The following is a 17,873-nucleotide window of genomic DNA, read 5'->3' as shown; positions in this document are numbered from 1 at the left end:
ATTTCACTTGTCAAATTGCCTGAAAATATCAAGACTAACTGACAAGATTCTTTATAACCCAAAGGTACAAATTTATAAGTTATCAAGTTTTTCTAAGAGGATAAAATGTTCAAGACCTGTAGAATAGCCAAATAATACTAGGGTTGAAACAAGATAAAGCTATCAAAAAAGGATAGCTTGTACCATGCTATAAAAATAAAACCATGTAAAAGGAATCACTGAAGATGAAACTTTCTGAGGATATTTCATTGGCATTACAAGCTCATTATTTATATTTCCAGTAAAGTCAAACATTCCAGTAAACTCACCAACTAACATAGCCTTATAGCTAGGAGACTATGTCAGAACCACCATTAAGGGTTATGCTGAATATGCCGTTGATGAGGAAGACCCATGAAGAGAGAGAATTGAGGCTGCAATCAAGCTTTCACATCTCTCATACAGCTACGTGAGTAGGCATGTTCCTGCAGGAAGGTTGACATCCTTAGAATTAGCTTGAAGGTACAAGTTAGGGGGGATATCATGAGTGTGTATGTGTGTGTGTGTTATGGATGATTAGGAATGAATTCAAAAGTCATGAGTTCTATTTCAAATATCTACATATACATAAAACAGTAAAGAAAATCTAAGCATCTAATATAGTAGGGGAAAATGCCTTGATGATTTTCACTTCTGAGAGATAGAGGAAATGTTTCATCAAGTGATAATTTACAGACTTGTATATTTCACTTCTATTTCCCATTTTCTCCCAAGCATGCTTGTGACACCTACAAGGTTTACAAATGACATGAGCATATTTAAAATACTCCCTACTGTCCAAAAAATTTAACCTCTCTTCTGTTTTTTAGATGAACAGATATGAATTTTATTCAATTATTTATAACAAATGTAATCCACTCTATGGCATATTCTATGAGGCTAGGAGAAATACAATAATAATTGCATCCCCGTTTTTAGGTCCAGAAAAGGTATTCAGAAGACTCCCACAATTAAGGGCTCTGTGCAGATCTCTCTGGTCTTCTATCCACATTGGTTATACTGCTACATGCATTGTCCATGCCACCATGATTTCTGAAAGGCAGATAGGTCTATAGCTGTCTGACAATGTAGATCTTTGCCAAGTCAAAGGTTCCTTGTCAATATAGCCATTCTTCTTTGAGACCCTATCACTTAGGACCTTCAAAGTAGTAGGACACAGCTAATTCTGGATCCAGTGAGTCTCCACCAATCCTTTCCAGATCAGAGAATGTACTTCTTTCCCAAGTAGAGTCACACTTTCTTGTAGCTCCAAGTTGTTATTCATCTCCCTTTCCTTTTTGAGAAAGTTTTGCTTAAACTTCCCAAAGAGGAGCTGGGAAAAGAAATACTAAAAAGGAAACTTCTTCAGTTTCATTTTTTTTAAATGAAGGTGTTCCACAGCAAAGAAAATGATATAATTTGCTATCTTCTTGAAACAAGAAAACAAAACAAAACAAAACAAACTCAGAACACAAAATAGTATTTTAATTAATTATCTTGCCATTCTCCTACAGTAAACTTTACTGCAAAGACAAATCATTTCTCATTCTGAGATACTTTTTTTTTTTTTTTTTTTAAGAGCAGAGAATAAGGTAGACTCCTCAGGGCAATACGTCTTTCACACAGTTGCTAACCGCTTCAGTGTTGTTTTCATTTATTTTCCTTGTTTCATTGAGTATAAGCCTTCAAGGGTAAGCAGTGATATTTGGCTCCTAGCCCACTGCTTCCAATCAATTCCTTCATTATAGAACTTTTCTCAGTTATTGAGCCTATAAAGTTGGAAGGGATTTTGTATTGTTTAAATCTGAGGATCCCTTTCCAATCTTTCCCTGAAAACCAGCCTATTGTTAGAAGGCAGAGCAAAAAATGTCCTGCTATATTCATGACCAGTCTCTCCCAATAAAAGCATCTATTGTTCAGTGAGTGATTCAGCCATTTTTCTCCCCCTGCTGATGACTGATGACTTGGTGAATTTGGAGCTCCACAAAGGTAATGGCACCTTGATCCTTCTTGTGGTGTGTGATGAAGCTATTCCTTATTGCAGACCTATTATAGAGATTCAATATATAGTTAATAAGTGAATGGATAGATGGATGCGTGAATGATCCAGGGTGGAGAATATGAGGATAAGCCTTCATTCTTATCTAAATGAATGTGCCATAAAATGCATAAGCATTCTTTGGAGAAAATAACTCAAATCCAATATTCAGCAATAAAATCTAGCTTTTGTTAAGAGTTATTTTTCAAGCATATATTAAAGACAAAAAGAAACTGATTTGTTTTTGAAGGATACCCCAAATATGTCCCTTTGATCATTGGTTATTCTGACCTGTAGGCCTTGAAAAACAGTAACTGAAGAGAAAGGCTTTCTCTGAACTCCCTTTATCTGGTTGAAGATAGATCCTCCAAAAGGAATTCAATTGTCATAAATCCCCTCTTGGAGTTCCATTAACCAGGGAAGATTGATGCAGCGTCTAGAGGTCTATACCACACCCAGACAACATTGTCACAAACTATCAAACATACCATCTATTCTTATAAGAGTCTATTCATCTTACCTAAAAAATAATTTGTTTTCCCCTAAGATACCTTCACTCCCCCTCTCCTTTCCCTATTAAGATAATATTTAATCCTGAATTTTAAAGTCATCTCTTTTAGTTACTCAGTTTTCCCTGGGTATCTCCATGTATACATGAGGTGTATATGTTAATAAACTTTTGTTTGTTTTTCTTTTGTTAATGTTTATTATATAGGAGTCTCAGTTAAGAACTCAAAAGGGGAGAGGAAAATTATCTTTCCTCCCCTATACTGCTTTAAATTCATCCAGAAATAAAATGGTCTCTTCAACAACATCATTTGAGCCATCTACCTTTTATTAGCTAGGGATTTTTCTTAGGTACCCAAATGGCTCAGAATGGAAGGGTGAAAGAATCATAAGTGTGTTCAAAGTTATGTGCCATGTGATACTGTGACACAAACAACATACAAATCTCAGTGGCTTAACATAATAAAAAGTATGTTTCTCTCAACTACACATCCAAAGCTAATCAGTCAGGGGCTCTGCTTCATGTCATCATTGAGGATCTCAGTGTGACAGTGATGCCACCATCCTGTAGCTGCAAACATGCAGCATCCTCTGACAGCATGGTGGGGGATAAGGCATCCACACTTAGAATGATGCACATCATTTCCCCTCACCTCCTTTGCCAGAACTAGTCGTATGACCCCAACTAATTACAAGGGGCCAATGAAGTGGACTCTCCTTTGTTGACACAAGGAAAAGAGAACTTGATATAAATGGGCTCTAGAAGTGAAGCAACTCATTAACACCATGTGTTATATTCAGTAATGCTCACAGATCTGCATACTTTGTCATTAACTTCTGGATGCTGTATAATTTGTACAAGTGACTTTATCCTCTGACTCTGCTTCCCTATCTAAAAGTGAGAATACTGAATTTATATGGTGTTTGTGAAGATTATAGAATGTAACGGAATATATAAAGACCAGATATATAGAAGCTTTTCAACAAATGGCAGTGGTAGTAGTTTTTCTTACAATATATAGCACAACAGAGGTAATCACTGTCTAAGGCAGTCCTCTTCCTTAGCTACATATTGGATTTATCTGGAGAGCTTAAAAAATAATAATGCCTGGACCCTACCCTCAGATTTTTATGTGGTGAAACCAAAGCACTGGTATTTTTTAAAGGTGACCAATTTATCTCAGCATAAAAGCAGGGTTAAATACCTCTCTGGTAAGATGAAAAATAAAATAGACATATGTGGTCGATATTAATTTGTTGTCTTTCTCAGAGTTTCTTTCCTTTTTAAAAATATATAACTCAACAAACTATATTGTTTGAAGAGGGAACTAATCATGTGTTGTATAGTGAAATACATTGCTATTACGTTTTAACAATCACATTCATTTTATAGCAAACAAGAAAATAGATGCTCTATAAATAATTGTTTTCTCATGGTGGAGAAGAACAAAAAAAAATCCATAGAAATATAACATCTAGATGTACAGTAGCTGAGTAAACCAGGGGAATCACCTTGAAGTGTAATATGTATTTCCAACTAAAACAAGAGATCAAGATTATGCTTCACATATACTCTTAATAAAAAGACTCTCAGAATGCTTTATTGATGGAGGTATATTCATGAGAAAAAAATTTTACCTGAAAGTCTACAGTGACACAAAAAATAGAGAACATTGTGAGGAATAGTCTAGGGTGTAAACATACAGCTTGAATATTCATTTGCAAACCAAAACTGCTACTATATAGTTTGTTAAAGAGGAAGAAACAAAGCATTGTTGGCAAAAGCACAAATTACAATTTAACATAGCAATTTGGGAAGCCACGCTAAAATTTAATTTTGCACATAATGATAACTTGCTTGATGACACTCCATCCCCTTAGTTTCTTCCTCTCCTTCCTTTATCTCTCCTCCTCCTACTTCCTCTCCCCTCCTTCCCGTTCTTCTTCTCCTCTTACTCCTCCTCCTTCATCATTGTCTTCTCTGTCATCATCTTCTTTTTCTCCTTAATACACCATTAAGGATTGTAAAGCATAAACCTGCACTCTATGGTTGGCATTTTTAGACAACCCATCCCCATCATCAATGTCACCCTTTCATGCTTGCCTCAAGTTATCATTAAAACATGGTGAATGAGCAAGCTATTTAGAGTTTGAAAGTATTTTCCCTGAAGTATTTACATCAGGATATAATCTCCTGGCCTTAGGTAAACCATGACAGAAAAGAACACCATGTGTTATTCTTTTCCTTCATTAGTTAATTGAGTTGGGATTTAAGTCAACAAATGTAGTCAACATTTATTATACACAAAGTATTGTATTAACAATGCTATTGTTCTTAAATATTCATTTATTTAAAACCTCTTAATAGGTTAATTTTGTATATAAAGTATGTGAACATATATATATATATATATAATTTATATATTTGAAGTTTCACATATATCTAAAATACAGAAACAAATCTCATTTAGTATTAATTATTTATTGAAGAACTGGTATATTCAAAGCACTATCCTAATTTCTTAGATACTGTGTCTTGTGTTTTGGAATTTTACTTTTGTTTTGTTGTTTATTTTTCATTTCTTACCTAAGTTATGAGAGTAGTCAGCAAAAAGGGAAATATTAACTTAAACATGGAGAAATAAGGGTGAAGTCAGTATATATGAAACATTTTGCAGCAATAAAATTGTTTGGATATGTACAGAAGAGCAAAGGTAGAATCCACATACTCCTTAAGTTTGTGAATAAATTCATAAAGTAACAGCAAGTTGTTTTCTATTACTATTACTTACATGAAGAAATGCTATATACACTTGTGAAGAAACAATCTGGACTTGATGCACCTGAGGAAGCGTGGGGGCTCTGACATATCCTTGTTTTACTGAGATATCATCAGCACAGCCGAGGGTGAGGACTTAGGGGTTCACTTTGAGGAATCCAGCAAACTGGAAGACCTGTTGAGGAAGGTTCGCACCAAGGAGACCAAGAAGCATGTGCTCTGCAGGTTGAAGTTTAAGCTCAGCAAAGATACAGCACTCACACATGAAAAAGTGCTCAACATCGCTCGGCATCAGGGAAATCCAAATCAAAACATCAATGAGATACCACCTCACACCCATCAGAATGGCTAAAATTAACAAGTCAGGGAATGACAGATGTTGGCAGGGATGCAGAGAAAGGGGAACCCTCCTACACTGTTGGTGGGAATGCAAGCTGGTGCAACCACTCTGGAAAACAGATGGAGGTTCCTCAAACAGTTGAAATTAGAGCTACCATTCGATTCAGCAATTGCACTACTGGGTATTTACCACAAAGATACAAATGTAGGGACCCGAAGGGGTACGTGCACCCCAATGTTTATAGCAGCAATGTCCACAATAGCCAAACTGTGGAAAGAGCCAAGATGTCCATCGACAGATGAATGGTTAAAGAAGATGTGGTATATATACACAATGGAATATTATGCAGCCATCAAAAAGAATGAGATCTTGCCATTTGCAACGACGTGGATGGAACTGGAGGGTGTTATGCTTAGTGAAATAAGTCAATCAGAGAAAGACATGTATCATATGACCTCACTGATATGAGGAATTCTTAATCTCAGAAAACAAACTGAGTGTTACTGGAGTGGTTGGGGGTGGGAGGGATGGGGTGGCTGGGTGATAAACATTGGGGAGGGTATGTGCTACGGTGAGCGCTGTGAATTGTGCAAGACTGTTGAATCACAGATCTGTACTTCTGAAACAAATAACGCAACATATTTTAAGAAAAAAGAAAAAGAAGAAGCTAACAGGAGAGGAAGAATGAAGGGGAGTAAGTCAGAGGGGGAGATGAACCATGAGAGATGATGGACTCTGAAAAACAAACTGAGGGTTCTAGAGGGAAGGAGTGTAGGGGGATGGGTTAGCCTGGTGATGGGTATTGAGGAGGGCACGTTCTGCATGGAGCACTGGGCGTTATGAACAAACAATGAATCATGGAACACTGCATCAAAAACTAATGATGTAATGTATGGTGATTAACAAAACAATAAAAAAATTAAAAAAAAAAGATACAGCACTCACTGTCAGCATGTATAATATGGTCCAGAAGGCTGTCAACCCTCCTCTTGTGAGGCTTTATCAGGAAACCAGTGAACAAGTGAAATCCAAGACCCGGACATTTGATGTAAATACCGGCAGTTTGCTTCTGCCTAGCGACACCAAGAGGTCTCAGAACTATGGGAGTCATCAGATTGTACTAGAGAAAGAGGAAACAGAAGAGCTGAAATGCTTTGATGAACCAGGTTTGATTCTCATCGGTCTCAAGCCCTTGATAATGCTGAAGAAGCACCATTACCTGAGGCCCTCCCTGTTTGTGTACCCCAAAGAGTCCCTGCTGAATGGAGCTCAACCCTGTTCGGTGCTCTCCTCACCAAATGTCTGGAGAAGGAGGTCATGGCAGTGTGCAGATACACTCCCCGTCAGAACATCCCTTCTTATTTTGTGGCCTTGTTGCCACAGGAAGAGGAGCTGGATGAGCAGAAATTTCAGGTGACTCCCCAGGCTTCCAGCTTGTCTTCTTACCCTACGCTGATGATAAACGGAAGGTGCCCTTTACTGAAAAAGTCACGGCGAACCCAGAGCAGATAGACTAGATGAAGGCTATTGTTCAGAAGCTCCGTTTCAACTACAGAAGTGACAGCTTGGAGAATCCAGTGCTGCAGCAACACTTCAGGAACCTGGAGGCTCTGGCTTTGGATCTCATGGAGCCTGAGCTAGCGGTGGATCTGACACTGCCTAAAATTGAAGCAATAGATAAAAGACTGGGCTCCCTGGTGAATGAGTTTAAGGAGCTTGTCTACCCACCAGATTATAATCCTGAAGGAAAAGTTGCCAAGTAGATACAAGATGATGAAGGTTCTGGAAGCAAAAGGCCCAAAATGGAGTTATCTGAAGAGGATCTGAAGGTCCATGTGAGCAAGGGCACACTGGGTAAGCTCACTGTGCCCATGCTGAAGGAAGCCTACAGGGTGTATGGCCTGTCCGGCGGGTTGAAGAAGCAAGAGCTGCTGGACATGCTCACTAAGCACTTCCAGAACTGACCAGACAGCCAGCCCCCACTTCTGCACTCTAGCCAGGCTGCTTGGTTTTGTTCTCATCAAGTTAAAACATATTTCTCCTGAGCCAGGAAGAGTCTGCCTGATGCAAGCCAAGGACTTTACATTTATGAGATGTTCTGTTGCCGTGGAGACAGCATAGCTCTCCCACTTTGCTGTGCTTTACTGTCTGAATAAAGAGCCCTAACTTTGTACTAAAAAAAAAAAAAAAAAAAGGTTTTTTAATATAGTACAAAAGTAGTGTTTTATTGAAATAATGCATCACATTTGTGTCTTAATTTTTAAAGATTATTTAATAGAATAATGGTCAGTATTTTAGACTAATACAGTTGTTTTCCAAATATCCATTTTACACACAGAAATTGACAAAATATGAAAAACACTTGTTTAAATAAGAATCAAGAGAAAAAGAAAACAAGAAAGAAATATCTCAGGTTCTAACCATGAAGAGGAACATGTTTGTTGTAAACAACCAGACTACTGATATATAAGAAATAATATCAAACAGTATATACTAGATTGGGAAACAGATGCATTGTTCTCCTACAGTACAGATTGGAACTAAACCCCACAAACTTAGAAAACTGAAAAGGCTGGCCCACTGCAAAAAAGGGATTAAAAATATTTGGCACGTTGACTTGGGGATATTCAATAGACATAGGCCATTGATCTAGGGCCCTACATGAAATAAGAGACACCTAAGAACAAACAGTATCCCATTACAATTTCCCATGAGATACAAAAGACCTAAACCAATAAATGAAAACAAAGCTGTACTGAAACATGCACAATACTTAAATGTGAAAAATAATATATTTACTAATTCAACTTGCATTCTTACAAGGTGAATGTGTCTTCATTTATGGACACAACATTTTCTCATGTTAAAAACAATGACAATAACAACTTGATACATCTTTAGAAGCCTGCACATTTGCAGCAAGAAGAACGTATGAGAACACTGATGGTAACATTTTTATTTTGATCAATGGCAACACTAGAAATAATCCAAAATAAATCAAAAGTAAAATGGATATACAAATTATGGTTTATTCATACAAGAAATTACTGTGGAGAAACCGAAAATATAAGCAATGATTTCAAGTAAAAACTCAGATTAATATTAAAAACAATATTGGAGAAAGAAACCCATAAGACAGAGGAAAAACTACATACTACATGAATCTAATTATATAGTTTTTTTAATGGCAAAAGTAAACAATAGAGATTTGTAGTTATGGGATGCAATAGGGATGCATAATTATGAGGTAAATTTTAAAGGGAATAAAGAAAATGGTTGCCACACAAGTGAGCTTGTGGTAACTCTTATAAGAAAGATGTTGTGATTGGGTTGTAATAAAATAATAAATACGAAAGGAAGTAACCTAGAACTTATAAAGGGCAATGATGAAGATTCTCAAGTAGACATAATTTTACTTATTTCCTTTGCTAAGTGCAACTAAAAGCCCTGAACATTATTGAAAAAAAAAAAAAAAGACTCTTCAAAGGTGGGAAAAAGAAGGCATAGCTGCTAGGGACATGGGGACTGGGGGAAAAAAAATTAGTTCTCTGGGTTTTATTTTTGTCTCATATATCCAAGACTTGGAGTTAAAGATGACTGCAACCTGGACATGCCAACAGGCACAGAACTGTTCTTTTTAACCAAAGGAGCAAGGGAAGAGGAACTTAGCAAACAGAAAATTTTTAGGTAATGACTACTCTACTCTAGACAAATAACACAGAAAAACTCTGGCCCCACTCCTACTTGATCCAGCAAGTGAGGAATCTAGACTTCTGCCCTTGTAAGGCTATAAAGAGGCACCCAACCTCTGTGGGGGTGATGTCAGAGAGGGTCAAGTAGGGGGCTGGGAATTTCATCCCTGCTGGATGATGAGAAGCTCCTCCTCCTTGGTGTGCCTGGAGACCATGCAGGGGAGCAGCCTAGACTTCCACTCCCAGCAGCAAGGAGGAGCTTTCCACCTTTGGCGTCAGGAGAAATTGAGTGGAGAACTTGAACTTCTATCTCTCTCTGGCAGTGACAAGGTGGTTCCTCCTATTCTGTTGACAGACTATTGTCAGAAAAAGCCAGCTAAAAAAAAGTTTAAGTAAATTCAGGACTCTCATAACATAAAAGAATGTGCCCCAGTGAAGATCATTCATCATACCAAGAACCAAGAAAGATCTAAAATTGAATAAAAAAAGAAAAGAAATAGATGTCAACATTGAGATGACAGATATGTGAGAACCATCAAATTAAGATTTTAAAGCAGCAGAAATAATAATTCTTCAATAGTCCATTATGAACATGCTTAAAACAAAAGAAACAACAACAACAACAACAAAGTCTCAGCAAAGAAAAAGAAAGTCTCAACTAAAAATAGAAGATACAAAGAACCAAATGGGACTAAAAAACAAAATAACCAGAATATCAGTCTAATTCACTATGAGAATGGAAGTTAGAAAAAATAATTAGTGAACTGGTAGAGAAAACAATAAGAAGATAAAACAACAGGAGGATAAAACAGACTGAAAACAAAACAAACAAAAAACAAAACATGATGAACAGAGCCTGAGGGACCCATGGCATTATAAGAAATTATCTAATATTTGTATCTAGAGTCCTAAAAGGTGAAGGGAAAGACTATTGAGGTGAAAACTCCTCAAAGAAATGATGGTTGATAAGAAAATGACTGACAAATTTACCAAGAGACATAAATGTACAAATGAAAGAAACTGAGAAAACCCCAATCTGAATAAACCTTATGAAAGCTACACCAAGACACATCATAATCAAATGTGTATGTACATGCATGTGTATGTTTCTAAACAACAACAAAAAAAAACCATCCTGAAAACAACAAGACACCTACAAGACCTTACCTGTAGGAGAAAAATTATTTGAAAGATTTCCTACCAGAAACTGTGGAAATTAGAAGTGGCACAAAGAAAAAGAATTGTCAAGCAGAACCAATATTCTACAAAAAATATACTTCATCAGTGAATGAGAAATCAAGATATTCTAGGTGAAGGAAAACAAAGATAGTTTCCTGCTAACTGATCTAGTGCTAAAGATAGGCTAAAGAAATTTTTCCAAACAGGAAATGATAAGAGATGGAACTTTGAGAAACCAGAAAGGAAAAAAAGAACACAGTAAGCAAAAATATCAATAAATACAATAAGCTTTCTTTCTCCTCTTGATTTCCTAATTTATGTTTTTGAATATTGAATTTATATTTTGATAGCTGAAGCAAAAAATGTGGCACTGTGTGATGTGGTTCTATGTAGAGGGAAAATATTTTAAAATTATATTATAAATGGAGTAAGATAAAAGTTTGTAGAGAAAGGTAAGGGTTTTATAGTCCACCCAAACTGATAAAGTGATGATATTAGTAGACTGTGATAAGTTTTGTATATATAATGAAATATTCAGAATAACCACTAACTATATATATAAGAAGTATAAATAAGTTAAAATGGAATTTTAACTAAGAAAACTGTAGATAAGTTAAAATGGAATTCTAAAAAATGTTCATGTATAAAAGTAGATAAAAGCAATCAGAGAAACAAAAACCAGAAAAAAATATAAAGTGACAGGCTTAATCCTCAGCACATCAGTAATTGCATTAAATATAAATAGTATAGCTACACTACTTAATAGGCAGGAATTGGCAGAATATTTTTTAAATGACCCAATTAGTAGCTGTGGCACCTGGGTGACTAAGCCTCTGCCTTTGGCTCAGGTCATGATCCCAGGGTCCTGGGGTAGAGTCCAGCTCCCTGCTCAGTGGGGAGTCTGTTTCTCCTTCTTCTTCTGTTTCTTCCCATACTCCTGCTCTCTTTCTCAAATAAATAAATAAAATCTTTAATAAATAAATAAATAACTCAATTATATGCTCTATACAAGATACTAATTTCAATTATACAATATAAGCAGTTTGTATTCTATAAGTAAAAACATAGAAAATTATATCATGCAAATATTAATCAAATGAAAGTAAGAGTGGCTACATTAGTACCAAAAAAAAGAGTAGACTTTAGAGCAAAAATAATAGTAAAATAATAATGAGACAGAGAGAAGCACTGTATAATGTTAAAGGGGTCAACCTTGCACAAAGACATTTAGCTTCTAAAAATGAATGAGTCAACCAATACAGCTGCAAAATGTATGAAGTAAAAGCTGATAGCACTAAAGGAGGAAATAGACAAATTCTCAATTGGGGATGTCAAGACTCTTCTCTCAACAACTGACAAAACAAATAGGAAATTTGCAAGGGTATCGAATAATTCAACATTACAATCAACTAACAGAATAAAATAGGCCTTTATAGAACTCTCCACCCAGAAAACCTCAGAACACATATTTATTTTTAAGTACTCGAGGAACATATAAAAAGTAGATCATACACTGGGCCATATAAAAAATGTGAACAAATTAAAAAAAAAACTTGTAACCATAGATATGTTTTCCAACCACAATGGAATCCTATTAGGAATCAGTAAAATTAAGGTAACAGGAAAATCTCCTAAAATTTTAGAAACTAATTAACAGACTTCTAAATAATCCATGGGACAAAGGAAAAAGTCCCAAAGGAAGTTAAAAAAATACATTGAGCTAATTGAAAATGAAAATGCAGCATATGGAAGTGTACAGGTTACAGATAGCAGTGTTGCCTGGAAAACTCATAACTCTAAATGTATGAATTAGAAAAGAGGAAGTCTCAAATCAATAATATAAGCTCACATCTCAAGATCCTAGAAAAATACAGCAAAACAAGCCCAAAGTGAGCAGAAGGAGGTAAGTAATAAAGGGTAGAAATCAATGGAACAGAAAAAAATTACAGAAAAATCAATGAAACAAAGGGCTTGTTTTTTGAAAATAACCAGTAAAGTTGACAAATCTCCAGTAAGACTGACAAATAAAAGAAAAGGATACACATTATGAATAATGGGAATGAAACAGAGTCATTGTAATCATCAAAAATTAAGGAAATTAAGGGCACCTGGGTGGCTCAGTTGGTTAAGCAACTGCCTTCCGCTCAGGTCATGATCCTGGAGTCCCTGGATCCAGTCCCGCATCAGGCTCCCTGCTCGGCAGGGAGTCTGCTTCTCTCTCTGACCCTCCCCCGACTCATGTGCTCTCTCTCTCTCTCTCTCTCTCTCTCCTTCTCTCTGTCTCAAATAAATAAATAAAATCTTAAAAAAAATTAAGGAAATTAAATTCATATATAAAATTTTTTCTAAGGGTATTTTTAGGCCCAGATAGTTTTACTGCGGAATTAAACCAAATGTTGAAAGAGTAATTTTCACCAGTTATATAGAAATCATTTTAAGAAATAGAAGGAAGATACTTCCTAATTTATTTTTTGAAGTTAGTATTACCATGATACCATGATACCAAAACCAAAGTACAAAAAAATAAATAAAAAAATAAAGAAAGAAACCTACAGTTCAATATCTCTCATGGATATAGATGCAAAACTACTTAGAAAAAAAATACCATTATAGTATTTAGCAATATATAAGAAGAATTATGTAAAATGATCAAGTATAGTTGATCAAGTCTGGCTCAATTTTCAAAAATCAATCAACATAATCCACCACATTAACAGGCTGAAGAGTGAAAATCACAAAATCATATCAATAAATGCAGAAAAATCATTTGATAATTCAACATCCATTCATGATTGCAATTGTTAGAAAAATAGAAATAGAGGATACCTTCTTCAACTTGATAAATAACATTTACAAAAAACCTACAGTTAATATACTCAATGGTCAAAAGACCAAATTCCTTCCTCCAGAATCAGGAATAAGGCAAGGATGTCTGCTCTTACCATTCTCATTCGTTATGGTACTTGAAATTTCAGCCAATGCAGTAAAGCAAAAAGGAAATAAAAATGCATCCAGAGTAGGAAAAAAAAAAAGGAAAGAAAGGAAACAGATCCTATTTTCAGATGACATGATAATGTACAGATAAAGTCCCAAGTAATCTAAACAACAACAGCAACAATTATTTCTAGAGCACTCTTTGATTCAGCAATTTAAGATCAAAGAGAAATATACAAAAATCTATTGTATTTCTACATGTTACCAATGAGCACATCGACACTGAAATGAAAAACACAATGGAATTTATAATTTCTGCACCAGAAGAAGACATAGAAATATAAGTTCAAAAATTGAAATTGAAGCAATACAAATACAAAAGTAACCAAGGAAAAAAAATCAATCTGTGTGCAGTGCTTTTATGAGAAAATTTTTAAACTTTCATATAATCGAAACTGCCGTAAGGTTTTCTGAAGAATCTGTAAAGATTAACATAAAGTATATTAGAAGCAGAATGAACAAGAATAATCAAGACACTCCTGATAAAAATTATTATGTGGATGTTTGTTATCAGATATCAGAATGATCTATAAAGCTATAAAAGTTGAAATAATGTGGTATTGGCTCAAATAATAACAAATTATCAGTGGTAAAATTTATTTTGTCCGTGAGGAAAAAAAAACAATTCTGGGTTAAATAAGTACCTAGATGTGAAAAAAAAAGCTGAAAAAATCCATAAACAAAATCCACATATTTTATCATTTTGGTATAAGGATCATGCCGATGAATAAATTTTAAAATATTAAACTAACACAAAATCATGAAAAATTCAATTTTACTAAATTTAAGAAACTTGGGTTATCAAAAAATACTACAGAGGGAAAATGATTTAAATAAAGAAAGCCTCCACATATTCTGAGAGAATTTATAACACATATAATTGAAAAATAACCTGGGTATAGAAAATATAAAGAATGTCTATGAAGGGCAAAAATTAAAAATGGACAGACAAGAATTAGCTTCCTCTGCAATGAGATGTTATTTCATATTTGGTAGAACTTTTTTTAAAAGCATGAGTGCCACATTTAGCAAAAATGTGGAACAAGGAATCACTTCTAAGCATAGGGATTCTCTTCTTGAGTGGAAGATGGAGTGCTTATCTGAATGCAAACAAGACTAGAGAAGAGAGGTAGTGGCCAAATCATTCATGGCTTTAAATTACACTGGATTATATCCAAAGGCAATGAGAGGCAATTTGAGTATTTTAAGAAGAAAAGTGACATATCAGTTTTATGTTTGTGAAGAAAACAGGAGTTAGCTTAAAGGATCAATTAGAGAAGGGCAAGAGAGGAAGCCAATTGTCAGCATTATGGTTAACAGGAAATGTTTAAAAATGGAGAATAAGAGTTGATGGTATAAAAGCAATATTATTTTTCTAAATTTAAGTCTTAAGGCAGTTACAAATATTTTATTACTAATTATAAAATTACGTTACAATATAACAGGAGTAATGAAAAGTCCCTAAAGCAATTTTAATGATGTCCTTGTTTTCCAAAAATAAGTTATTTGATTAGAACCTTGTTACTAATTTAATAATTTTTAATTGATGACTTATGGCCTAAAGGATTTTTCACCCAAGTACGTAAAAAACCAATTGTGAAATTAGTAATAACTTAATGATTCAAGTAACAATTGTCTAAATTATAGATTATAATAGATTTCCTGAATTAAGCCTATTATACTTTGCATTATTTATAAATTTTATTTTGAAAATATGAGTCATCTGCTTTAAACTATCCCCCCCCAGATAAAATCTATGAATACAGGAGATAATATAAAAATTGACTCCTTTTGTTTTTATGATTCATAAAATTCAGTTAATTCCTCTAATTATTTAATATCCATGTACTTTTATAGTTCATAGGAATCCCATTTGATTATAAAATATTGGCAATAATTTAAAGACTACATGAAGAAATAACTGAATAAAGCAAAGAAAGCAAACTATTAGGAATTCTTATTTTCATATTTCTATTTTTCCATGTCACCGTCTTAAACATTTCACACCCCTAAGCATTTTGGTTTAGTCTTCTATCTTATCATTTGATAGGCACAAGATGGCTGTTATAATTAGAGAAATCACATTTTCATCGACTGTGTTCAAGGCTTGGGTAAGCATGAGGAGGAACAAAAGGATATTCTCCTCACGCCATTCTTGTCTGCATCAGGGAAGAAATCTTTTTCTAAAATCTCTGAGGCAGACTTTATTTATGTGTCATTGTCCATCCCTCTACCAATCCCTAGTAGAGACATAGGGTCTCCATGATTGACTCAGGTTAATCATGATGTGTCCCTTGGAGCTGGCCACATTACTTTTCAAGAAAAATAAAAAGCAATTAGTTATCTGCAATAGAAATGATGTTGGCATGTAACAGGGAAGCCAAAAAACATTTCCTGAAGCCTTGTCTGTGTCCCTTACTGTGCTATAAACTTCCTGTAGATTAGAGGAGAAGAGGCAAAAGTAGTAGTACTGCTCTATATTTTTTTTCTATTATCTTTAAATGTTAACACCTTAACAACTTTAATATATTTAATGTTAATGTGTTTAAAAACCTGAATTCAATAAACACAACATTCGTAAAAGGATGCTGAAAGAGCAGCAATATTTCAAAAGCTTCTGTATTTTAAATTAATTTCATCATTGTTTTAGAATGCATAGGCATTTGCAGGGTATGGATTCAGGTACAAGTGAAAAGTTTTAAGAAAATATGTCTAAGAAATGCACATTTATTGAGAACTGAGCTTTCAAAACCTAAATTTTAATATAAAGTAGTACAGTGAAAAATAAATTTGAAAATAATATTGCGAACTTAAATGAAACAAACACTGATTAAAACATTTTTGTGTGTGTGTGTTGTAGTTCTTTCCTCTCTGATCTTTAGGTGTAGAGTTTACACTCCGTACTCCTCAGCTCATAGCACACTGTATACATGTCTATTTGAAGTTATTCCTTTTGTATTTTACTTACTTTGTCTTACACTGTTCCATTCCATTTTATTATGTTTTATTTCCCCTTTTCTTCTGGTCTGCTTCTCTGTGCCCTTCCATCCCCATATGAACCCACTCTCCTTATCTAATTTTCAATGGAAAATATGCATGAAAACTTATCCAATATGGAGTATTGTTGAGTAAATGTGTTTTGATTTACAGACATACTTAAATATGAATTACATTATTTTACTCCACTTTCATTCTCAGCACTAATGTTTTGAGATAGAGCCATGCTTCTTTATGTTTCTAAGTTGTTGCTCCTTACTGCTCAGAAGTATTCTACTCACATTCTATTTAAGCATTCTTCATGTAATGCTCAGTTTTGAAACTTGCGACTACTATTGCTATAAAAAGTAATGATGTGACATGCCCTTACACAAGTTAGTTTTTTTGTTTGTTTGTTTTTTTCCCCCACCTGTAAGTAGGGATCAGTTTGTGTACCATCAGTATATTGCGAGAATATACTGAGAGAGAGAGAACCTCTCTAGGAATTTAGAAGATGTTATCTAATACAGAGAATTAGGTTAACAAAACTCTTAGAAAAGCTTGAGATAATATAAGGAAAGACTGCTGTTGTTCTCAGATTCCCTCCTAGCTTCCATGGCATCAAGAAGATGAAGATCTGAAAAGAAGAAAGAAGAAGAAGAAGAAGAAGGAGGAGGAGGAGGAGGAGGAGGAGGAGGAGGAGGAGGAGGAGTGAGGATCTCAAACTACTTCTAATGTTCATGGGTAGGTGACTCACACAAGGACATCTCAAGGCTGCTGAAAACCCCACATCTGCTGAGTCCCATACCACTGCCTGTTGCTGTCACAATAGCCCCTTCTACCTTCCAAATCACATGCTACTGCTTCTTATTGGAGGAATCTAAAAAATGACTAGTATAGCAAAAATTCTGGAAAGTGTATTCCCATACATCCATTATACTCCATATGATAGAGGGGAGAATACAGAAGAGAGTAGAGATTACAATTTATTTCCAAAAATGAGTATCTAGCGTATCAGGCTTCACCGTCCATAATTTAGATAAATATTGCTTTATTGACATCTACAAATGGTTGGTCATCTTACATAATCTTGGTAAAGCCTAAATTTGATCTCCCCATGTCCTTGCCCTTTACTTGGAATGACACACACTTCTGTCATTCACGGTACATGAAACTAGGATCTTACAAATGTTTCTCATCTTTATTTCTCTAATTTCTAGTAAGTTAAGAGTATCTATTCATATGCTTATTAGCCACCCAGGCCTAAATTTCTAACTGCTCATTAATATGTGTTGATTATCTTCTCTTGGTTTTCCTAATTATTTTTATTTAATTTAGATGTTCTTAGTA

At 34.8% G+C, this 17,873-nt stretch overlaps 1 pseudogene; it reads left to right on the top strand.

Moving 5' to 3' along the window:
* The first annotated feature begins 338 nt into the window (after positions 1-338).
* Positions 339-7,646, top strand: LOC113913713 (annotated as a pseudogene).
* The last annotated feature ends 10,227 nt before the right edge of the window (positions 7,647-17,873 follow it).

Source organism: Zalophus californianus, chromosome 11 (genome assembly GCF_009762305.2).
Source record: "Zalophus californianus isolate mZalCal1 chromosome 11, mZalCal1.pri.v2, whole genome shotgun sequence".
In the NCBI taxonomy this organism is placed as follows: domain Eukaryota; kingdom Metazoa; phylum Chordata; class Mammalia; order Carnivora; family Otariidae; genus Zalophus; species Zalophus californianus.
The sequence above is the reverse complement of the archived record's forward strand: the minus strand, read 5'-3'. Positions and strand labels throughout refer to the sequence as shown.